The sequence below is a fragment of the Panthera pardus genome, unplaced genomic scaffold (assembly GCF_024362965.1).
Source record: "Panthera pardus isolate Hobbes unplaced genomic scaffold, ASM2436296v1 HiC_scaffold_27, whole genome shotgun sequence".
Classification (NCBI taxonomy): domain Eukaryota; kingdom Metazoa; phylum Chordata; class Mammalia; order Carnivora; family Felidae; genus Panthera; species Panthera pardus.
The window spans coordinates 64,702,014-64,725,257 of NW_026526843.1; the positions used below are offsets into that span (position 1 = coordinate 64,702,014).

Below are 23,244 nucleotides of genomic sequence, written 5' to 3' on the forward strand. Positions count from 1 at the left end.
GAAGAGTGAGGTTAGGCCAGTTGGGCGGTGCTTAGTGTAATGGCTCCATTCTCCACTAGATGGACCTGCTTAGGTTACTGGGGTGGATTGTTGTGGCACTTGTAGGTGCATATGCGCATGCCCAGTAGGGTGAAAATATCATCACCCAGCTACCCAGTCTCTAGTATGAGAACTCTATTCTCCCTGATCAGCAATTGAGCACCTGTCCTTTGTCTTCAGCTTCCATCCACTCCCTGCTTTTACACTGTATGTAACCAAGCCCCAGGCAGAACCTTCCTCCTAAGCTTTATCTCAGATGCTGCTGTTTTTCCAGACCACTTACCTTTGAGGGACTGAGGCTTTGACCCATACTCAAAGTTTATAAACACATGTAGACTATATAAATTGTTAGCTTTGTGTTGTTTACCCAATTCCAATATACAAGGACTGGAAAGCTCTCTGAAACTTAAAAAAAAAATACTGAGTTTAAGACAGTTAAAGGAAGCCCTGCCTTGCACAGGGGTTGGCAAACTTATGAAACTCATTACCTCCCAGAATTGTTATAGACTAAAGATATATTTGAAGTTGATATCAATAAAGATAATAATGTTCTTTTAAAATATGATTCCATATGTTGGCACTAGAATTTGATCCTACCATCAGAGAGACTCCTAAGGAGTAGCTGGCTAAACCTTGAAAATAACTGTTGAGGGGTGCCTGGGTGGCTCAGTCGGTTAAGCGTCCGACTTCAGCTCAAGTCACGATCTTGTGGTCCGTGAGTTCGAGCCCCGCGTCGGGCTCTGGGCTGTATATTTAAATATATATATATATTATATATAAATATATATATAATATATATAAATATATATTATATATATATATAATATATCCCTCTCTCTCTGCCCATCCCCCACTCATTCTCTCTCTCTCTCCCAAAAATAAATAACCATTAATTTTTTTTAATAAAATAAAATCTTGGAGAAGTTTATCTGGTGTATTTATTCTTATTTACCCAAGAAAGTTTATGTATGTGCACACATACAGACACGTGCACGCACACACACACACTCATTTTCCATTATTCCCCAGAACAACAGCTAGAAAAGGCATCCTTCTGGCAAAAGATGTTGTTAATAACAACTTTATGCTACTTCCACCATGTGGTTTCTGATTCCTTAATTTTTATCAAGGTATTTATAAATTATTATTTCAGGAAAAAAATTCAAGTGGCTTTCTCATTTCAGGAGCTACTTCCATAATGAGATTTTGACATTGGAACACAGTGACTAAATTCAGAAAAACCGTATGCTAAGTGGATTTTTCTTTGGCAGTTAGTTGGTCGTGTTCCTTATGGCTGATTTCTGCTTCTCCTGAAAACTTTTGCACATGGTAGAAGGAAAAAACACTTGAAAGGTGTTTGGCTTTCATGTGGTAATCATAGCTCCAGCAGTTTCTGATGCCACATGACTGTGATCACTACCAGATAAACAAAAGACTCTACAGTGCCTATGTGGTTAAAAAAGATGTTTTCCTGTTTCATTCCAATGTCAATGAGTATTGGCAGTTCAGGTATTTGTTCACAAGCTCTTTTATTATTCTAGTAACATAGAATCTCACTAAGAGCATCACACCTAATTAATTAATTATAAAGAAATATTTTCTCATCTTTAAGGCAGAAAAGGAATGGACTTCCACACATTTGGAACCATAGCTTAGGAACATTATATATATAGGGAGAAACATAAAATTGAGAATCATGGGTCCCATCCATAATTCAGTAATACTCACTGGAGGATGAAAAATGTGGCAGAGGGGCGCCTAGGTGGCTCAGTCGTTTAAGCGTCTGACTTCGGCTCAGGTCATGATCTCACGGTTCGTGGGTTCGAGCCCCACGTCGGGCTCTGTGCTGACAGCTCGGAGCCTGGAGCCTGCTTCTGATTCTGATTCTGTGTCTCCGTCTCTCTCTGCCCCTCTCCTGCTCATGCTGTCTCTCTCTGTTTCTCAAAAATAAATAAATGTAGAAAAAAAAGAAAAATGTGGCAGAGATGTGGAAATTTCCTGCCAGGGATGATGGAGAACTTACTTTCCAATATGGTAGGTTGAACAACCAAATGACCCCTAAGGTCCTGTTTTCCATGATGCATCTGTCTCAGAATCACTTGGGGGGAGTTGCTAGATTCTTGCACTCCATTTGAAACTTCTCATTCAGAATCTTTGATGTAGAGCTTAGGAATCTGCATTCTAATAACCTCCCAAAGTGATTTTGATGCACACTGGAATTTTTGAACCACTGTTCCAAAGAAAAGAGATTCCGATGGGGAATAAGGAAGCCTGGATTCTGGTTGCATTGCTGTCATAATTTTTCTAGGTAACCCTAATCAAGTCACATACTCTCTGTGCCTCAGTTATTTCTCTGTAAAATGAGAAAGTTAAACTAGAAGATCTCTATGTTCTTTAAGATTTTTTTCTTTTTTAAATTGCAGTACAATTAACATACAATGCTATGTTAGCTTCAGGTGTATGTTCTCTAAAATTCTTATAAAATCTATAGCATAGTCTATAGTCTACCAATCCAGTGATTGTCTTTGACTTAGTCATTTAACCTCTTGATCCCTCATTTTCTACTCATCTTAAAAAAACTATTCATAACTCGTGTGGAACATTGGGATACGGGCATGGGAGTCACCTATTCTCAATTTTATGATTAAACCAGTTGTTAACGGGTAGTATGAGCTGGAACAATTTAAAATCTCAATCATTGGAATAAAAATTAAATACCCTTAAAATACTACTAAGAATTTAGTTTTCAATATTCAAGAGGACCAAATTGCAAATATTTATTACCTTTGAAGTGCACAATGAGAAGGTAAAAATACAGAGTTTTTTTTCTCCTGATTTATTTGCAACCCAAAGTTCCATAATCCATTCCATACTCTAGAACAGGAGTTAGCAAATGTCCCTTATAACTTAGATAGACATGGAATCTTTCCTGTATAAAATCAAAGAAACAAAAAGATAGCAAAAGATAACACATAAACAATTTTAAAGTATCGTCTAAGATCAAAAGTTCCAATAACACTTCACAAAGGCTAGGCTCTGGAGGAAGAGGTGATAAGAATGTAAACTAAGATAAAACATTTTTGAGGGGGTATGAGTTAAGATGGCAGAAGACTAAGGGGACCCTATAATTGCCTTGTCCCTTGAACAGCTAAATATCAAATCATTTTGAGCACCTAAGAAATTGACCTGAGGACTGAGAGAGCAAAACTGCACAACTAGAGTTAGAAAAACAGCCACATTGTTGCAAGGTAGGAGCTGCAGAGATTTGATTTGGAGGAGAAAAGAACTGCCGGTGCTGTGAAGGGGAGGGAGCCCTGATCATGGAGAGCGAGAGAGATTGAAAGACTAAAAGACCATACAGGGGATTGCACAAGAAAGTCTCTTCACTAAAAATATTTATTGCAAGGTTTTTTATAAGTAGTGGAGTGTAGTCTCAAGTTTTGGAGGTCCATGCCATCACCAGTGTCATGCCTGATGGGCTTTGGGGTGCTCCAATGGGGAAGGAAGGCAGAGACCCAGGAGCAGGACGCATGGTCTGAGGATTCCCCTGGGTTACACAGGGAGAAACAGTTTCCCTGCTCAGAGTGCATTTGGGATTGGCGGCACAGCCTCTCCAGGGACAAAAGAACTGGCAGCGCCAGTATTCCCTGTTGCCTTACATAGGAAAAAAGACACCAGCCAAGGGCAGCAAACCTTGGTACCAACTTTTTGCTGCACTTTACTCTAAATTCCAAACTACTGTATGATTGAACATCTGATTTCTGGGACAAACTGACACAGCCACAGTTGAGCAAGACCCTCACTCAGATGGTCTGTATGGTGGTCTAGCCATACAGATCTCTAAGTATTGAACCCCAGTGACATGTCTGAGATAAAACATCAGAGTACTGTACCACCTGGCAGGCAGACAGCTCAGATGCAGGCAGGGTGAAGCCAGGGATCTGGCAGAAGCCAGAACAAGAGAGAGGTGATTGTTTGCTCTTCTGTATGGGCTTAATGAAGAGTGGACGGTGCAAACTCCCTGCTCTGGGGATGAGAGAGCAGGGTGATACCATCCCCCCTTATCTCCCATCAGCCCTGACCAAGTTTAGTAAGCAACACAGCACTACCCAGTGGAGGACAGAGCTGCTTAAACCAAGCTCCACCCCCTGCACCCTGCATCTCCACTAGGGCAAGTCTGCCTAAGAATCAGTGCAGCAGGCCCCACCACCAGAAGAACAGCACAAACCCCTCGTGTACACAAAATCTGATCATAGAGTGCTACAAAGCTTCACCTCTAGTAGAAATAGGATACAGCTTCTTTTTTTTTTTTTTTTTTTGAACTCTTATTAATATAGCCATTACTCTCAGGAGCAGGAATGCAACAGGATTTCCTAACAGTCACACACCCACACACACACACAAGCAGTGACCCAGACAGAATGACAAGACAGAGGAATTAACTCCAAAAGAAGGAACAGAAAGAGGTCATAGCCAGGGTTTTAATCAATACAGACACAAGTAAGATGTCAAAACCAGGACTTAAAACACTAATCATAAGGATATTAGCTGGGCTTGAGAAAAGCATAGAACACACTAGAGAATCTCTTACCATAGAGAGATGAAAGAACTAAAAACTAATCAGGCTGAAATAAAAAATGCTAAAACCAAGATTTAAAACCAAATAGATGCAATGACAATGAGCAAGGACAGAGCAGAGGAATGAATCAGTGATAGAGAAGATAAAATTATGGAAAATAATGACACTGAAAAAAGGGAAAGGAAGTTCTAGATCACAAATGTAGACTTAGAAATTCAGTGACTTCTTAAAGCATTATAGCATTCATATCATAGGAGTCCCAGAAGAAGAGAAGGAAAAGGGAGCAGAAGGTTTATTTGAACAAATTATAACTCAAAACTTTCCTAATCTGGGGAAGGAAACAGACATCAAAATTCAAGAATCTATTAAACATAACAAAAGCCAGCCAGCACCAAGACACATAGTCAAATTCACAAAATACAGACAAAGAAAGAATCCTGAAAGCAGTAAGAGAAAGAAAGCCCTTAACCTACAAGAGAAGAGAGATATGGATCAAAGCAGACCTGTCCACAGAAATTTGGTAGGCCAAAGGCAATGCCATGACATATTCAATGTGCTGAAAGGGAAAAATATGCAGCCAAGAATACTTTATCCAGCAAGGCTGCCATTCAGAATAGAAGGAGAGGTAAAGAATTTCTCAGACAAATAAAAACTAAAAGAGGTCATGACCAATAAGCCAGCCATGCAAGAAATATTAAAGAGGACTCTGAGAGGAGGAAAATTACCAAAAGCAATAAAGACTAAAAAGGAACAGAAAACATCACCAGAAACACCAACTTTACAGGTAACACAAGGGCACTAAGTTCATATCTATCAATAATCACTTTGAATGTAAATAGACTAAATGCTCCAATCAAAAGACATAGGGTATCAGAATGAATAAAAAAAGACCCATTTATATGCTGCCTTAAAGAGACTATTTGAGACCTAAAGGCATCTGCAGATTGAAAGTGAGGGGATGGAGAACCATCTATCATGCTAATGGACACCAAAAGAAAGCCAGAGTAGCCATACTTATATCAGACAAACTAGATTTTAAACCAAAGACTGTAATAAGACATGAAGAAAAGCACTATATTATAATTTAGGGTTAGATCAAGAAGATCTAACAATTTTAGGCATTTATGCCCCCAAATTGGAAGGACGCAAATGTATGAATCAATTAATAACAAACATAAAGAAACTCATTGATAATAACAGAATAACAGTAGAGGACTTTAATACCCCACTTACAGCAATAGACAGATCATCAAAGCAGAAAATCAAGAGGAAACATTGGCTTTCAATGACACACTGAACCAGACTGACTTAACAGATATATTCAGAACTTTTCATCCTAAAGAAGCAGAATACACATTCCTCTCAAGTGCCCATGGAACATTCTCCAGGCTAGATCATATACTGGGTCACAAATCAGCCCTCAACAAATACAAAATGATTGAGATAATATCATGCATATTTTCAGACCATAACACTATGAAACTTGTTGAAATCAACAAGAAAAAAATTGGAAAGACCACAAATACATGTAGGTTAAAGAACAACCTACTAAAGAATTAATAGGCTAACCAGGAAGTTAAAGAAGATATTTAAAAATACATGGAAACAAATTAAAATGAAAACATGACCGTCCAAAACCTTTGGGATACAGCAAAGATGGTCCTAAGAGGGAAGTATATCGTAATACAGTTCTCCCACAAGAAGCAAGAAAGACATGAAATACACAACCTAACCTTATACCTAAAGGAGCTAGAAAAGGGACAGAAAATAAAATCTAAAGCCAGCAGAAGTGAAATAATAAAGATTAGAACATAAATAAATGATATAGAAAAAACACAGTAGAACAGATGAATGAAACTAAGAGCTGGTTGTTTGAAAGAATTAATAAAATTGACACACTCCTAGCCAGGCTTCTTGAAAAGAAAAGAGAAAGGACCCAAGTAAATAAAATCATGAATGATAGAGGGGAGATCACAACCCACCCCAGAAATTCTAGCAATTATAAAAGAATGCTAGGAAAAATTATATGCCAACAAACTGGGCAGTCTGGAAAAAAATGGACAAATTCCTAGAAACAAATTACCAAAACTAAAACAGGAAAAAATAGAAAATTTGAACAGATTCATAACTGGCAAAGAAATTGAATCAGTAATCAAAAATCTCCCAACATTGTTGTTTTATCCTATCTATTCAGCCACTCTGTCTTTTGATATCCATTTACATTGAAAGTGGTTATTGATATGTGAAGACACACTTTTACCATGATTGGTTGTTTTCTGACTGTTTTGCAGTTTCTTTTTTCCTGTCCTACTCACATGAGGGGATAATAGGATCAGAGAGTACAGATTCACAGAATATCATATATAAGAACTTTTGATGTAGAAACCCCACAGGAAAGGAGAGCCACTTCTTCCTTATGCACTTTCTCCAGTTCATCTGGAGGATCAAGACGAGGCCAGGCATGCTAGTTACAGTTCAATCTGATGCCAAGACCTGTGGGATCCCCACAGTACTGCCTAATGGGGTTGAATTCTATCTCTGAAGTAGCTGTCACATCTTTATTGATGACCTCTATTCCAGTTCAGATACATGGGGAATGATGAAGTCTAAAAATCACATGAACCCATTTAAAATGTAATAACATACTATGTGATATTGAGGTGTTTCTTCATAGATGCAGCTTCTCACCTGGGATGTGGCTCATTGTCTGATCAGACTCAATTGAGGTTGATGGTGATCATGTTTTGAGGAGACATAATGCCAAAATATGAAGTATTTTCTATGTTGGTTCAAGAGTGACTTTGGTTGATACTCAGCATCTAAGGAAGACCACAGTTTGCTCCATCCCACTTAAGTCCTATCTCACTAAAGTTTATGGAGAATATGCACAGCTTATAGACAGAAATGTGTTATTCATCATGAACAATGGCTTTGTGAGTCAACAAGTGAGTCATTGAGATCATTGTCAATGTTTCAGATGGTGGTTTCCATCTTCACAAAATCTTCCAACATCAACTTAACCACCAACTAGATAGCTGGGATTCTTTCCCTTATTTTATTTATACAGGTAAACTTAATTTTGCCTCCCTAACTAATCAATGTCTGTTTTTGAAAAAAAAAATCTCCCAAGAAAACCAAGTCAAGGGCCAGATGGTTTCACAGGGGAATTTTAAAGAGGAGTTAATACTTATTCTTCTCAAACTGTTCCAAAAAAATAGAAATGGAAGGAAAACTTCCAAATTCATTCAACGAGGCCAGTATTACCTTCATTCCAAAACCAAAGACCCCACTAGACAGAGAATTACAGGCCAGTATCCCTGGTAAACATAGATACAAAAATATTCTCAACAGTATACTAGCAAATCGAATCCAACAGTACATTAAAAGAAGTTTCACCACAATGAAGTGGGATTTATTCCTGGGCTGCAGGGGTGGTTCAACATTCACATATCAATCAACATGGTACACCACACTAATAAAATAAAGGATAAGAAATATATGATCCTCTCAACAGATGCAGAAAAACCACTTGACAAAATATAACATCCATTCTTGATAGAAGCCCTCAACAAAGTAGAGATAGAGGGAACATGCTTCAATATCATAAAGGCCATATACTAAATCCCACAACTATAATCATGCTCAATGGGGGAAATTTTTAGATTTTTCTCTCTGGTTAAGAACGTTACAGGGATTTCTTTTCTCATTACTATTTAACATAGTACTGGAAGTCTTAGCCTCACTGATCAGGCAACAAATATAAATAAAAGACATCCAGATAAGCAAGGAAGAAGTCCAAATTTCACAATTTACCTATGACATGGTACTTTAGAAAACCTGAAATACTCCACCAAAAATTGATAGAACTAATGCATGAATTCATCAAAGTTGCAGGATATGAAATCAATGTACTGAAATCTGTTGCATTTCTGTACATCAAAAATGAATCAGCAGAAAAAGATATCAAGGAATTGATCCCATTTACAATTGCATGAAAAACCATAAGATACCCAGGACTAAGCCTTACCAAAGAAATAAAAAACTATACTCTGAAAACTATAGAACACTTATGAAACAAATTGAAGAGGACACGAAAAATGGTAAAAATTCCATGCTCTTGGATTGGAAGAAGAAACATTGTTAAAATGTCAAAACTAAAACAGGAAACAATAGAAAAGCAATCTACACATTCGATGAAATCCCTATCAAAATAACACCAAAGCAATCTACACATTTAATGAAATCCCTATCAAAATAACACAATTCTTCACAGAGCTTGAACAAACAATCCAAAAATTGCTATGGAACCATTAAAGACTCGGAATAGCCAAAGCAATCTTGAAAAAGAAAAGCAAAGCTGGAGGCACCACAATTCCATACTTAAAGTTACATTACAAAGTTGTAGTGATCAAGACAGTATGGTACTGGCATAAAAATAGACGCATAGACCAATGGAACAGATTAGAAAACCCAGAAATGGACCCACAACTGTATGGTCACTAGTCTTTGACAAAGCAGGAAAGAATATCCAATGGGAAAAAGACAGCCTCTTCAACAGATGATGTTGGGAATACTGGAATCAATATGAAGAATGAAACTGAAACACTTTCTTATACCATACACAAAAATGAATTCAAAGTGGATGAATGACCTAAATGTAAGACCAAAATCCTTAAAATCCTAAAGAACAACACAGGCAGCCACCTTATTGACCTTGGCCATGGCAACTTCTTACTAGATAAGTTGCCAGAAGCAAGAGAAACAAAAGCAAAAATGAACTATTGGCACCTCATCAACATAAAAAGCTTCTGAGGTGAAGGAAACAATCAACAAAACTAAAAGGCAACCTACAGAATGAGAGAAGGTATTTTCAAATGACCTATCTAACAAAAGGCTAGTGTCCAAGATCTATAAAGAACTTATAAAACGGAACACCTAAAAAAATAAATAATCCAGTTAAGAAATGGGCAGAAGACATGAACACTTTTCCAAGGAAGACATACAGATGGCTACGAGACACATGTAAAGAGCTCAACATCACTCATCAGGGAGATACAAGTCAAAACCACGATGTGACACCACCTCATACCTATCAGAATGGCTAAAATTAACAACACGGAAACAACAGATGTTGAAAGGATGTTGAGAAAGGGGAATCCTCTTACACTGTTGCTGGGAATGCAAATTGGTGTGGCCACTGTGGAAAGCAGCATGGAGGTTTCTTAAAAAGTTAAAAACAGAACTACCCTGTGATCCAGCAATTGCACTACTAAGTATTTACCCAAAGGACACAAAAAATACAGATTTGAGGGAGAACATGCACCCCGATGTTTATAGCAGCATTATCAATAATAGCCAAATTATGGAAAGAGCTCAAATGTACATTGACTGATGAATGGATAAAGAAGATGTGGTGTGTGTGTGTGTGTGTGTGTGTGTGTGTGTGTGTGTGTGTAAATATTACTCAGCCATAAAAAATAATGAAATCTTGCATTTTGCAACAATGTGGATGGAGCTAATGTATTCTGCTAAGTGAAATAAGTCAGAGAAAGACAAATATCGTATTTCGTATCATACGTATCGTAATACATTCATATGTGGAATGTAGGGGAAAAAGAAAGGAGGCTGTATTTTGTCAAATGCTTTCTCTGCATCTATTGAGAGGATCATATGGTTCTTGTCCTTTCTTTTATTGATGTGATGCATCAAGTTAATTGTTTTGTGGTTATTGAACCAGCCCTGCATCCCAGGTATAAATCCCACTTGGTCGTGGTGAATAATTTTTAATGTATTGTTGGAGCCGGTTGGCTAGTACATTGTTGAGGATTTTTGCATCCATGTTCATCAGGGAAATTGGTCTATAGTTCTTTTTAGTGGGGTCTCTGTCTGGTTTGGGGGTAAAGGTAATGCTGGCTTCATAGAAAGAGTTTGGAAGTTTTTCTTCCATTTCTATTTTTTGGAACAGCTTCAAGAGAATAGGTGTTAACTCTTCCTTAAAGCTTTGGTAGAACTCCCCTTGGAAAGCCATCTGAACTCTAGTTTTTTGGCAGAGTTTTGATTAATAATTTGATTTCCTTACTGGTTATGGGTTTGTTCAAATTTTCTATTTCTTCCTGTTCACTGTTGGTAGTGTATATGTTTCTATGAATTTGTCCATTTCTTCCAGATTACCCATTATATTGGCATATAATTGCTTATAATATTCTCTCATTATTGTTTTTTTTTCTGCTTTGTTGGTTTTGATCTCTCCACTTTCATTCTTTATTTTATTTATTTGGGTCCTTTCCTTTTTCTTCTTGATCAAACTGGCTAGTGGTTTATCAATTTTGTTAATTCTTTCAAAGAACCAGCTTCTGGTTTCATTGATCTGTTCTACTGTTGTTGTTTTTTTTGTTTCCTTGTTTTGTTTTGTGTTTTTTGGGGGGTTCAATAGCATTAACTTCTACTCTAATCTTCATTATTTCCTGTCTTCTGCTGGTTTGGGGTTTTATTTGCTGTTCTTTTTCCAGCTCCTTAAGGCGTAAGTTTAGGATGTGTATCTGAGATCTTTCTTCCTTCTTTAGGAAGGCCTGGATTGCTATATACTTTCATCTTATGACCACCTTTGCTGCATCCCAGAGGTTTTGGGTTGTGGTGTTATCATTTTCATTGACTTCCATATACCTTTTAATTTCCTCTTTAACTGCTTGGTTAGCCCATTCATTCTTTAGTAGGATGTTCTTCAGTCCCCAAGTATTTGTTACCTTTCCAAATTTTTTCTTGTGGTTGATTTCGAGTTTCATAGCATTGTGGTCTGAAATTATGCACGGTATGATCTCGATCTTTTTGTACGTACTTAGGGCTGACTTGTGTCCCAGTACATCGTCCATTCTGGACAACGTTCCATGTGCACTGGAGAAGAATGCATATTCTGCTGCTTTAGGACAAAATGTTCTGAATATATCTGTTAAGTCCATCTGGTCCAGTGTGTCATTCAAAGCCATTGTTTCCTTGTTGATGGTTTGATTCGATGATCTGTCCATTGCTGTGAGCGGGGTGTTGAAGTCTCCAACTATTATGGTATTACTATCAATGAGTTTGTGATTAATTAATTTATATATTTGGGTGCTGCCACATTTGGCTCATAAATGTTTATAATTGTTAGGTCTTCTTGGTGGATAGACCCCTTGATTATGATATAATGCCCTTCTGCATCTCTTGATACAGTCTTTATTTTAAAGTCTAAATTGTCTGATGTAAGTATGGCTACTCTGGCTGTCTTTTGTTGACCATTGGCATGATAGATGGTTCTCCATCCCCTTATTTTCAATCAGAAGGTGTCTTTAGGTCTAAAGTGGGTCTCTTGTAAACAGCATATAGTTGGATCTTGTTTTCTTATCCATTCTGTTACCGTATGTCTTTTGATTGGAGCATTGAGTCCATTGACATTTAGAGCGAGGACTGAAAGGTATGAATTTATTGCCATTATGATGCTTGCAGAGTTGGAGTTTCTGGTGGTGTTCTCTGGTCCTTTCTAATCTTTGGTGGCTCTTGGCATTTATTTATTTATTTATTTATTTATTTATTTATTTATTTATTTATATTTTTACCTTTTCTCCCCTCAGAGAGTCCCCCTTAAAATTTCTTCCAGGGATGGTTTAATGGTCACCAAACTCCTTTAATTTTTGCTTGTCTGGGAAACTTTTTATCTCTGCTTCTATTTTGAATGAGAGCCTTGCTGGATAAAGAATTCTTGGCTGCATATTTTTCTGATTCAGCACACTGAATATATCCCACCACTCCTTTCTGGCCTGCCAAGTTTCTGTGGATAGGTCTGCTGCAAACCTGATCTGTCTTCCCTTGTAGGTTAGGTTCTTCTTTTCCCTTGCTGCTTTCATGATTCTTTCTTTGCCTGAGTATTTTGTGAATTTGACTATGATATGCCTTGTTGATGGTCGGTTTTTGTTGAATATATTGGGGGTCCTCTGTGCTTCCTGGATTTTGATGTCTGTGTCTTTCCCCAGGTTAGGAAAGTTTTCTGCTATGATTTGCTCACATAACCCTTCTACCCCTATTTCTCTCTCTTCCTCCTCTGGGACCCCTATGACTCTGATGTTATTACTTTTTAATGAGTCACTGATTTCTCTAATTCTTAAATCGTGCTCTTTTGCCTTAATCTCCCTCTTTTTTCTGCTTCATTATTCTCTATAATTTGGTCATGCATATCGCTGAATCTCTGTTCTGCCTCATCCATCCTTTCTGTTGCTGCATCCATCCGTGATTGCAGCTCAGTTATAGCATTTTTAATTTCATTCTGGCCATTTTTTAGTTCTTTTATCTCTGTAATCTATTTTCGACTCCAGCTAGTATTCTTATTATTGTGATTCTAAATTCTGGTTCAGACATCTTGCTTGTATCTGTGTTGGTTGAATCCCTGGCTGTCGTTTCTTCATGCTTTTTCTTTTGGGGTGAATTCTTAAGTTTTGTCATTTTGAAGGGAGAAAAGGAATTAATGGGGTAGAAAAATTGAAATAAAAAACTTCAAATTAAAAATGTATTAAAATTAAAAATTAAAAAATACACACAAACAGAAATCGAATAGATGATGCTAGACCCTAGGTGTGTTTTGGTATGGGTGTTGAAAGTGGTTTGACAGATTACAGAAAGAAAAAAGGGGGGGAGAAAAAGGAAATCATTTGAGAATTTGAAAAAATGAATACACTGAAGTAGACTAAAATGAGATGATGGGGGCAAAATAGAATTTGAAAAACTATACATAAAAGTAAAGAATATAGTATAAAAAACAAAAGAAAAATATTTTTAATAAAAATTAAAAATAAATATGAATTTTTTTCTGTATTCAAGAAAAGAGAAAAGAAATGAAAAAGAGAAAAAAGATTTTAAAAAAGGAAATCGTTTGAAAATCTGTAAAAGTGAATTTTAGTCTACTGTAGTAGACTAAAATAAAATGATGGAAGTAAAATAGAATTTTGGAAAAATTTACATAAAAGCAAAAAATATAGAAATATTTTAAATAAAAATATTTTTAATAGAAATTGAAAGTAAAAATGAATTTTTTCTCTTTCTGTATTCAAGAAAAAGAAGTGTCAAAGAGAAAAAGAAAAAAAAGAAATAAAATTGAATAGATGAACCTCCTAACAGATTGAAGTAGGATTGAAATTACTTTGTTTACCGCTAGAAGTCAGTCTATGTAGCACTTTATAGTCCATAAACTAAGCGGGCGGTGAGACTTGTGTTTTTGAAGAGCGAAGTGGGCCCAGTTGGGCGGCACTCAGTGTAACAGCTCCGCTCTCCACTAGATGGCGCTGCTAGCCTACTGGGGTGGATTGTTGTGGTGCTGGTAGGTGTGTATGCACGTGCGCAGGAGCAGTGAAAATGGTGCCACCCAGCTACCCAGTCTGTTCTCCCAGATCAGTAATCATGCCCCCATCCTCTGTCTTCAGCTTTTGTCCACTCCCCGCTTTTTCACTCTCCATGACCAGGCTCCAGACAGTACAAGTTTTGTGTCAGATGTGGCTGTTTTCCCCGGCCCCTTACTTCTAAAGGAGTGTGGCTTTGACCCGTTCTGCCCCTCTGCAGGAGGGTCTCACTGAGCAATGGCTGAATGTCGGCTCCACCCAGGAACGCTTGCTGGACACTGCTGCTGCCGGTGCCCCAAGACTATGGCCAGGTGCCAGCCCGCCCCAGAAAAAGTTTGCAAGACAATGTAGCAGCAGCGTTTCAGGGATTATGGAAAATCACAACACACATCTGGCACCAGTCTTCACCCTTAATGACCTTATTCCAGCACCAGCGAATGTGGCTGTTTTCTGGGGTCTGCTGGGACCAGGTGGCTTCAACAGTCTCTACCAAATGTCCTTCCAGCAGTGGAACCGCTTTTCCCCGTGTGGCCTGAGAACCTCCCAGACCCTACCCTGTTCCTGGGGATTTGCCCTTCCCACCAGAGCTTCACCAGGTATTGAGCTGCAGAGTTGCAACCTTTGCACTCCCCTTGTTTATGGTCTTAATGGAATTTAAACCCTCTCCTTTCTCCTTTCTCCCTTTTTAGTTTAGTCCCTGCAGCTGTTTCCAATTTTCCACTTTCTCTCCAGCTGCTTTTGGGGAGGGGTGCTTTTCCCGTATCCTCCCCCACTCCCATTTCTGTCCTCTCTCTGTCCGCAAAAGCGGTTCCCTACCCTCTGCAGCTTCTCACTACCCAAATTCACCTCTCTGCACCGTGTACCTGATGAATTCTGTGGTTCAGGTTGTGCAGATTGTTTTGTCAATCCTCCAATCAGTTTCTAGTTGTGTAGGAGGGTCTAATGTTGGTCTGGCTGTATTTCATGGACAGGAGACACACAAAAAACTTCCATGCTGTTCCGCCATCTTGGCTCCTCCCTCCTCTGCCCATTTTTAAATTGGATTGTCTTTTCAAAAAATTTTCTGGTATTGAGATGTTTAAGTTCTTTATATATTTTAGATATTAGCCCTTTATCATATATATCATTTGCAAATATCTTCTCCCATTTAGTAGCTTGCCTTTTTGTTTTGTTAATGGTTTCCTTCACTGTACAAAAGCTTTTTTATTTTGATGTAGTCCCAATAGTATATTTTTGCTTTTATTTCCCTTGCCTCAGGAAACATACCTAGAAACATGTTGGCATAGTTGATGCCAGAAAAATTACTGCCTGTGTTCTCTTCTAGGAATTTTATAGTTTCAGGTCTCACATTTAGGACTTTAATCCATTTTGAGTTTACTCTTGTTCATGGCATAAGAAAGTATCTAGTTTCATTCTTTTGCATGTAGCTACCCAGTTTTCCCAGTACCATTTATTTTTTAATACTTATTTATTTTTGAGAGAGAGAAAGAGAGAGAGATAGAGAAACTTAAGTGGAGGAGGGTCAGAGAGAGAGAGAGAGAGAGAATCCCAAGCAAGGATTCTCTGCTGTCACTGTAGAGCCTGGTATGGGGCTTGATATCATGAACCATGAGATCATGACCTGAGCCAAAATCAAGTTGGATGCTTAACCAGTTGAGCTACCCAGGTGCCCCTCCCAGCACCATTTAATGAAAAGACTGTCCTCTCCTCATTGCATATTCTTGCCGTCTTTGTCATAGATTAATTGACCATATAATTGTGGGTTTGTTTCTATCATCTCTATTCAGTTCCAGTGATCTATATGTCTATTTTTGTGCCAGTACCATACTGTTTTGAGTATTACAGCTGTGTAGTATATCTTAAATACTGGAGTACTTGACATTTGGAATTGGGGGTACTTCCAGATTTGTCCTTCTTTCTTAAGATTGCTTTTGGTATTTGGGGTCTTGTGTGGTTCCATACAAATTTTAGGATTATTTGTTCTAGTTCTGTGAAAAATGCTATTGGTATTTTGATAAAGATTGCATTGAATTTGTAAATTGCTTTGGGTAGTATAGAAATTTTAACAATATTAATTCTTCCAATCCATGAGCATGAAATATTTTTCCAATTGTTTGTATCATCTTCAATTTTTCATCAATGTGTTTTTAAAATAAAATTAAATGTAAATTTTATCAAGGATTTCAAATTACATATTTCAAAATTCTAGAGTGGATTAGAACCATTTTAGAACTGGAGAGATGGCACAGGTGAACGTTGATATCCCTTGTAATGCCAACTTTATTAAGAAAACAATTCATCTGCAAACCATATCTCCTTTATATAACAAAATTAAATAGTATCTGCTCCTTCACTTTGGTAATAGCTATTACCTAAAGGAATGAAAAAAAATAGTGGTTTTGCTACTTAAGTTCATTAAAAATGGGATCCTATCCTTAAATTTTTTTTAAGTTTAGAAAAAGCTATGATCAGATGAGTTCTGGGTACAAAAAAAAAAAAATCAGCAAAGAAGTCTAACCAAAGCACCAAAAGCATTTTGAAAATAAAGAGGAAAAAACGTAAGGTGTTTTCATGGCATTTTCTTTCCTACAAATTATTGCAATTGGTTAAGGATTTGCAGAAGCTAATCTCAGGAAAGGAAAGGATAGTATTATACACATAACAAAACATGTTTATATCCCAAATCTTAATACTAAATTTTCAAAAAGGAAGCTCTATCACCTCTAAAAACAAACTCAATGTAATTTTATTAAGAGCAGAAACTCTAAGCTGTCCTCTAATTATAAGCCATTTAGTCCATCCTCACTGACAAATCTTTTAAGGTCATCAGAAAAAAATTAACAGTAATTAGCCTGAGGTATTTTAAATGTGGCTCAATAGTCTCAAATTTAGGATGTTCTTCAGTCTCCAAGTATCAAAACAGATGAACATATGGGAAGAGGAAAAAAAAGAAAGGGGGAGGCAAACTATAAGAGACTCTTAGCATTAGAGAACAAACTGACGGTCGGTGGAAGGAGATGGGTGGTGAATGGGCTAAGTGGGTGATGGGTATTAGGAGGTCATTTGTTATGATGAGTACTATGTGTTATATGTAGGTGATGAATCACTAAATTCTACTCCTGAAACCACTACTACACTGTATGTTACCTTAAATTTGGAGGAAGAACATTTAAGTTTTTCTTTAAATTCTGGTTAGTTAATATGCAATGCAGTAGTAGTTTCAGGTGTACAACATGATGATTCAACACTTCCACACAGCACCTTGTGCTTATCACATCTGCACTCCTTAATCCCCATCCCCTATTTCATCCATCCTCCACCCACCTCCCCTCTGATAGCCATCATGTTCTCCATAGTTAACAATCTTTTTCTTTATTTGCATCTCTCTCTCTTTTCTCCCTTTGTGTATTTGTTTTGTTTCTTAAATTCCACATATGAGTGAAATCATAGGGTATTTGCCTTTGACTGATTTATTTCGTTTAGCATAGTATTCTACAGCTCCATCCATGTTGTTGCAAATGGCAAGATTTCATTCTTTTTTATTGCTAATATTCTATTATATACACACCTTCTTTATCCATTTGTCAATTGATGGACACTTCAGCTGCTGCTGTAATTTGGTCATTGTAAATAATGCTGCTATAAACATATGGTACATGTGTCCCTGTAAATTAGTGTTTTTGTATTTTGGGGGTAATGTGATTGTTGGATAATAGGATACTTATATTTTTTTAACTTTTTGAGGGACCTCCATACTATTTTCCACAGTAGCTGCAAGAGTTGACATTCACACCAACTGTACAACTGGGTTCGCCTTTCTCCACATCATTGCTAATGCTAGTTGTTTCTCATGTTGTTAATTTTAGCCATTCTGACATGTGTGAGGTGATACTTCATTGTAGTTTTGATTTGTATTTCCCTGATGATCAGTGATATTTGACCATCTTTCATGTATCTGTTGGCCATCTGGATTTCTTCTTTGAAAAAAATGTCCATTCATGTTTTCTGCCCATTTTCTAATTGGATTATTCATTTTTGGGGTGTTGAGCTTTATAAGATCTTTATATATTTTGGGTACTAATCCTTTATCAGATATATCATTTGCAAATACCTTAATCCATTCCATAGGGTGCCTTTTAGTTTTGTTTTTTCCTTTACTGTGGAGAAGCTTTTTATTTTTATAAAGTCCTGTAGTTTATTTTTGCTTTTATTTCCCTTGCCTCAGGAGATATATCTAGAAAAAAATTGCTATGGCTGATGTCAAAGAGGTTATTACCTGTGTTCTCTTCTAGGATTTTTATGATTTTATGTCTACATTTAGGTCTTTCCTCCATTTTGAATTTATTTTTGTGTATGGTGTAAGAAAGTGACCCAGTTTTATTCTTTTGCATGATGCATGCAATATTATACTGCAGTATCATACCACAGTATCCCCAGCACCATTTGTTGAAGACACTGTCATTTGCCCATTAATTTTAATTCCTGCTTTGTCAAAGATTAATTGGCCATATATTTGTGGTTTCATTTATGGGTCTCCTCTTCTTTTCCATTGATCTATGTGTCTTTTTTGTACCAGTATCATAATGTTTTGATCACTACAGCTTTATAATATAACTTAAAATCCAGAATTGTGATGCCTCCAGGGTTGTTTTTCTTTTTCAAGATTACTTTGTTATTTGGGGTCTTTTGTGGTTCTGCACAAATTTTGGGTTTGTTTGTTCTTGCTCTGTGAAAAATGTTGGTGGTATTTTGATAGAGATTGCATTAAATGTGTTGATTGCTTTGGGTAGCATAGACATTTTAACAATATTTGTTCTTCCAATCCATGAGCATGGAATGTCTTGCCATTTCTTTGTGTCCTCTTCAATTTCATTCGTCAGTGTTTCCTAGTTTTCAGAGTACAGGTCTTTCACCTCTTTGGTTATGTGTATTCCTAGGTATCTTTTCTGTGTGTGTGCAATTGTAAGTGGGATTGACTCCTTAATTTATGTCTCTGCTGCTTCATTATTGCTGTATAAAAATGCATCAGATTTCTATATGTTGATTTTGTATCCTGAGACTTTACTAAAATCATGTATCAGTTCTAGCAGTTTATTGGTGGAGTCTTCTGGGCTTTCTGTATAAAGTATCATGTTATCTGTAAATAGTGAAAGTTTGACTTCTTCCTTGATAATTTGTATGTCTTTTATTTCTTTTTGTTGTATGAATGCTGTGGCTAGTAATTTAGGTACTGTGTTAAATGACAGTGGTGAGAGTGGACGTCCCTATCTTGTTCCTGAATTAGAGGAATAGTTCTCAGTTTTTTCCCATTGAGTATGATATGAGCTATGAGTTTTTCATGGATGGCCTTTATTATATTGAGGAATGTTCCCTGTAAGCCTGCTTTTTTTTTTTTTATCATGAATGGATGTTGTACTTTGTCAAATGCTTTTCAGCATCTATTGAAATGATCATATAATTCTTATCATTTCTTTTATTAATGTGGTGTAAAACATTGATTGTAAATATTGTACACCCTTGCTTCCTGTTAATAAATGCCACTTGATTGAAGTGAGTAATTTTTAAATTTCTTGTTCTATTTAGTTTGCTAGTATTTTGTTGACAAATTTTGCATGTATTGTCATTGGAGATATTGGCCTGTAGTTCTCTTCTTTTGTAGTATCTTTTTATGGTTTTGGTATCAGGATAATGCTGGCCTCATAGAATGAATGTGGAACATTTCCTTCCTCTTCTATTGTTTTGAAATGGTTTGAGAAGAATAGGTATTAACTCTTCTTTAAATGTTTGGTAGATTTCATCTGTGAAGCTATCTGTTCCTGGACTTCTGTTTGTCAGGAGGTTTTTACTTACTTATTCAATTTCTTTCCTGGTTATTGGTCTGTTCAAGATTTCTATTTCTTCTTTCAGTTCTGGTGGTTTATATGTTCCTAGGAATTTATCCATTTCTTCCAGGTTGTCCAATTTGTTCAAATAGTGTTTCTATTTCTGGGGTATTGGTTGTACTTTCCTGTCCCTCATTTGTGATTTTATTTGAGTACTTTCCCCTTTTTTTGATAAGTCTAGCTATAGGTTTATCAATTTTATGAATTTTTTTCAGTGAACCAGATCCTGCTCTCATCGATCTGTTCTATTGTTTTTTAGATCATTTATTTCTTCTCTAATCTTTATTATTTCCATCTTTCTGCTGGCTTTAGGCTTTGTTGTTCTTTTTCTAGCTTCTTTAGATGAAAGGTTAGGCTGTTTATTTAAGACTATTCTTGCTTCTTGAATTCAGCCCGTTTTGCTATATACATCCCTCTTAGGACCACTTTTGCTCAATCCTAAATGTTTTGGACCATTGTATTTTTATTTGCATTTGTTTCCATGAATTTTTTTTTATTTCTTGTTTGATTTCCTGGTTGATTGATTCATTATTTAGTAGCATATTGTTTAACTTCTATGTTTTTTATGTTTTTTCCACATTTTTCTTGGGATTGACTTCTAGTTTCATAGTGTTGTGGTCAGAAAAGCTACATGATGTGACTTCAATCTTTCTGTATTTATTGAGGCCTGATATGTGACCTAATGTGTGATCTGTTCTGAGGAATATCCCAGGTGCCCTTGAAAAGAATGTATATTCAACTGTTTTACAATAGAATGTTCTGAATATATCTGTTAAGTACCTGGTCCAGTGTGCCATTGAAAGCCATTGTTTTCGTGTTGAATTTCTGCTTAGATGATCTATTGATGTAACTGGGATGTTAAGCCACCTACTAGTTTTGCATCGTTATCAATTAGTTCCTTTATGTTTGTTATTGTTTCATGTATTTGGGTGCTTCCTTATAGGTGCATAAATATTTGTAATTGTTAGATCTTCTTTTCGTATTGTATCCTTTATTATGGTATAGTGTCCTTATTTGTCTGTTTTTCCAGTCTGTTTTTACATGAATGTGGAATAATTAGGTTTTATTAATATGAAATTTATTGTCAAATTGGTTTCCATACAACAACCAGTGCTCATCCCAACAGGTGCCCTCCTCAATGCCCATCACCCACTTCTCCCTCCCTCCCACCCCCCATCAACACTCAGTTTATTCTGTTTTTAAGAGTCTCTTATGGTTTGCCTCCCTCCCTAACTCTGGCTTTCTTTTGACAACCATTTGCATGATAAATGTTTCTCCATCCCCTCACTTTCAATCTGCAGGTGTCTTTAGGTCTATAATGAGTCTCTTGTAGACAGCATATAGATGGGCCTTCTTTTTTTTTCCATTCTGACACCCTATGTATTTTTATTCAGCATTTAGTCCATTTACAAAGTAATTATTGGTAGGCATGTATTTATTATCACTTTATTCATGTTTTGTCATTGTTTCTGGTGATTTTTCTGATCTTTTCTTATCTTTGTCACTTTTGGTTTCTCCTTTGCCCTCAAAGAGTCCCCTTCATATTTCTTGCAGGGCTAGTTTAGTGGTCACAGATTCCTTTAGTTTTTGTTTCTCTGGGAGACTCTATCTCTGCTTCTATCTGAATGATAGCCATGCTATATAGAGTATTCTTGGTTGCGGATTTTTCCCCTTCAGCATTTTGAACATATCATGCCACTGCCTTCTGTCTTACCAAGTTTCTGGTAAGATGTCTCCAGCTAGCCTTATGGATTTTTCCTTGTCAGCTAAGGACTTCTTTTGTCTTGCCACTTTACGATTTTTTCTTTATCACTATGTTTTGCAAATTTAATTATTATATGTCTTGGTGTTGGCCTGCTTTCATTGATTTTGATGAGAGTTCTCTCTGCCTCCTAGATCTGGATATCTGTTTCTTCCCCCAGACTAGGGAAATTTTCAGCTATTATTTCCTCAAATAAATTTTCTGCCCCCTTTTCTCTCTTCTTCTTCTGGGACTCATATACAAATGTTATTATGTTTGATGGAGTCACTGAGTTCCCTAAGTCTATTCTCATGTTGCATACATCTTCTTTCTCTCTTTTGTTCAGCTTCATTATTTTCATTATTTTGTTCTGTGTTACTAATTAATTCCTTTGCTTCTTCCAGCCTGCTTTTCATTGCATCAAGCCTGTTTATTGTACTTTTCATCTTTGATTGATTCTTTTTTTAACTGTTATCTCTGTGGTACATGTCTCACTGATGTCTTCTTTTCTCAAGCCCAGTGAGTATTCTTATGGTTGTTTCCTTAAATTCTCCATCAGTCATGTTACTTATATCTGTTTTATTTAGATCTCTGGCCATGGCCTTATCTTGTTCTTTCATTTAGGAGAAATTCTTCTGTCTTGGCATTCTGTCTATGTCTCTGCCTTTTTCTGTGTGTTGGAAAAGCCAGTTATGTCTCCTGCTCCTGAAAGCAATGGCCTTATGAAGAATAGGTCACATAATGCCAAGGGCTGTTGCCTCAAGGAATGTCTTTGGTGTGTGCTGCTTGTACTCTGCTGTTGTGTTTTGTCTGCACTTCCTTCAGGCCAGTCTGCAGAGGCTCCCCTTGCCCGGGTGTGTGCAGTGTTTGGTCTCTGGTCTGAATGTGGTGAGTTTTAACTAGATGTGCTCCGGTCTGCTTATGAAATGAAATCTGACAACTCTTCCACCAGAACTGAGGTCCTTCAGAACTTTCTGGCAAGGACATGTGGTGTGGGCAGGAATTTGCACTGGTTTTCTTGGAGAAAGGCCTGCCATGCCTGAGGCAAGCGTGACTGCAAAGGGCAGTCCCACAAGAGTGCAGCAGTATGGGGCTTGGTGTAAGCACATTAGGCAGCCAGTGTCAGTTCCGTACTGCCTCTTGCAGGTGGCATTGTGTTTATGCTGAAGGGAAGAGGAGGGATAGAGCGCCATCCAAGACTTTTGTTCCTGGAGAGGCGTCTCTGAATGTTGCATCTCAGGGATGTTCTCCGAGTAGAGTAAATAATCTCCCCACTGTGTGCCCACTGTTCTTCAGATTGCTGTTTCCCTGCTGTCCACCCCCAGCTTCTGCCTTCTGTCCAAGAGCAGTACAGTGTCCTCCAGGCTCAATCCCATCCAAGACTGCTGACCTTTAAAACTCCAAGGTTTAAGCCCTGCTGGTTTCAAGAACTCATGAAATTAGGCCCACGTCATTTTCCAAGCCAATGGTTTTTGGGGAAACCTTCTTTTGAATCCCCCTATGTGCTCAAAGCTCTCTATAACCCTTCTCTGTGACCACATTTCCCTCCCCTCCACAGCACCCATGATCCTTTTCTCCCCTAAACCATGTCTCTCCACTTCCTACCTTCTTTGATATGGCTTCTTCTCACCCTTTAGCTGTGGA

General features: G+C 37.2%; 2 protein-coding genes across 3 annotated transcripts in view; one reads left to right on the forward strand and one right to left on the reverse strand.

Annotated features, from left to right (window-relative positions):
* Positions 1–23,244, forward strand: part of ZDHHC15 (zinc finger DHHC-type palmitoyltransferase 15) — a 188,212-nt gene that overhangs the window by 77,102 nt on the left and 87,866 nt on the right. The window lies entirely within an intron of this gene.
* Positions 10,420–23,244, reverse strand: part of UPRT (uracil phosphoribosyltransferase homolog) — a 210,015-nt gene continuing 197,190 nt past the window's right edge. The window contains exon 8 of the transcript XR_008418216.1: positions 10,420–10,500. The gene's annotated coding sequence lies outside the window, so the exon portion shown is untranslated. The remainder of the gene's footprint in view (positions 10,501–23,244) is intronic.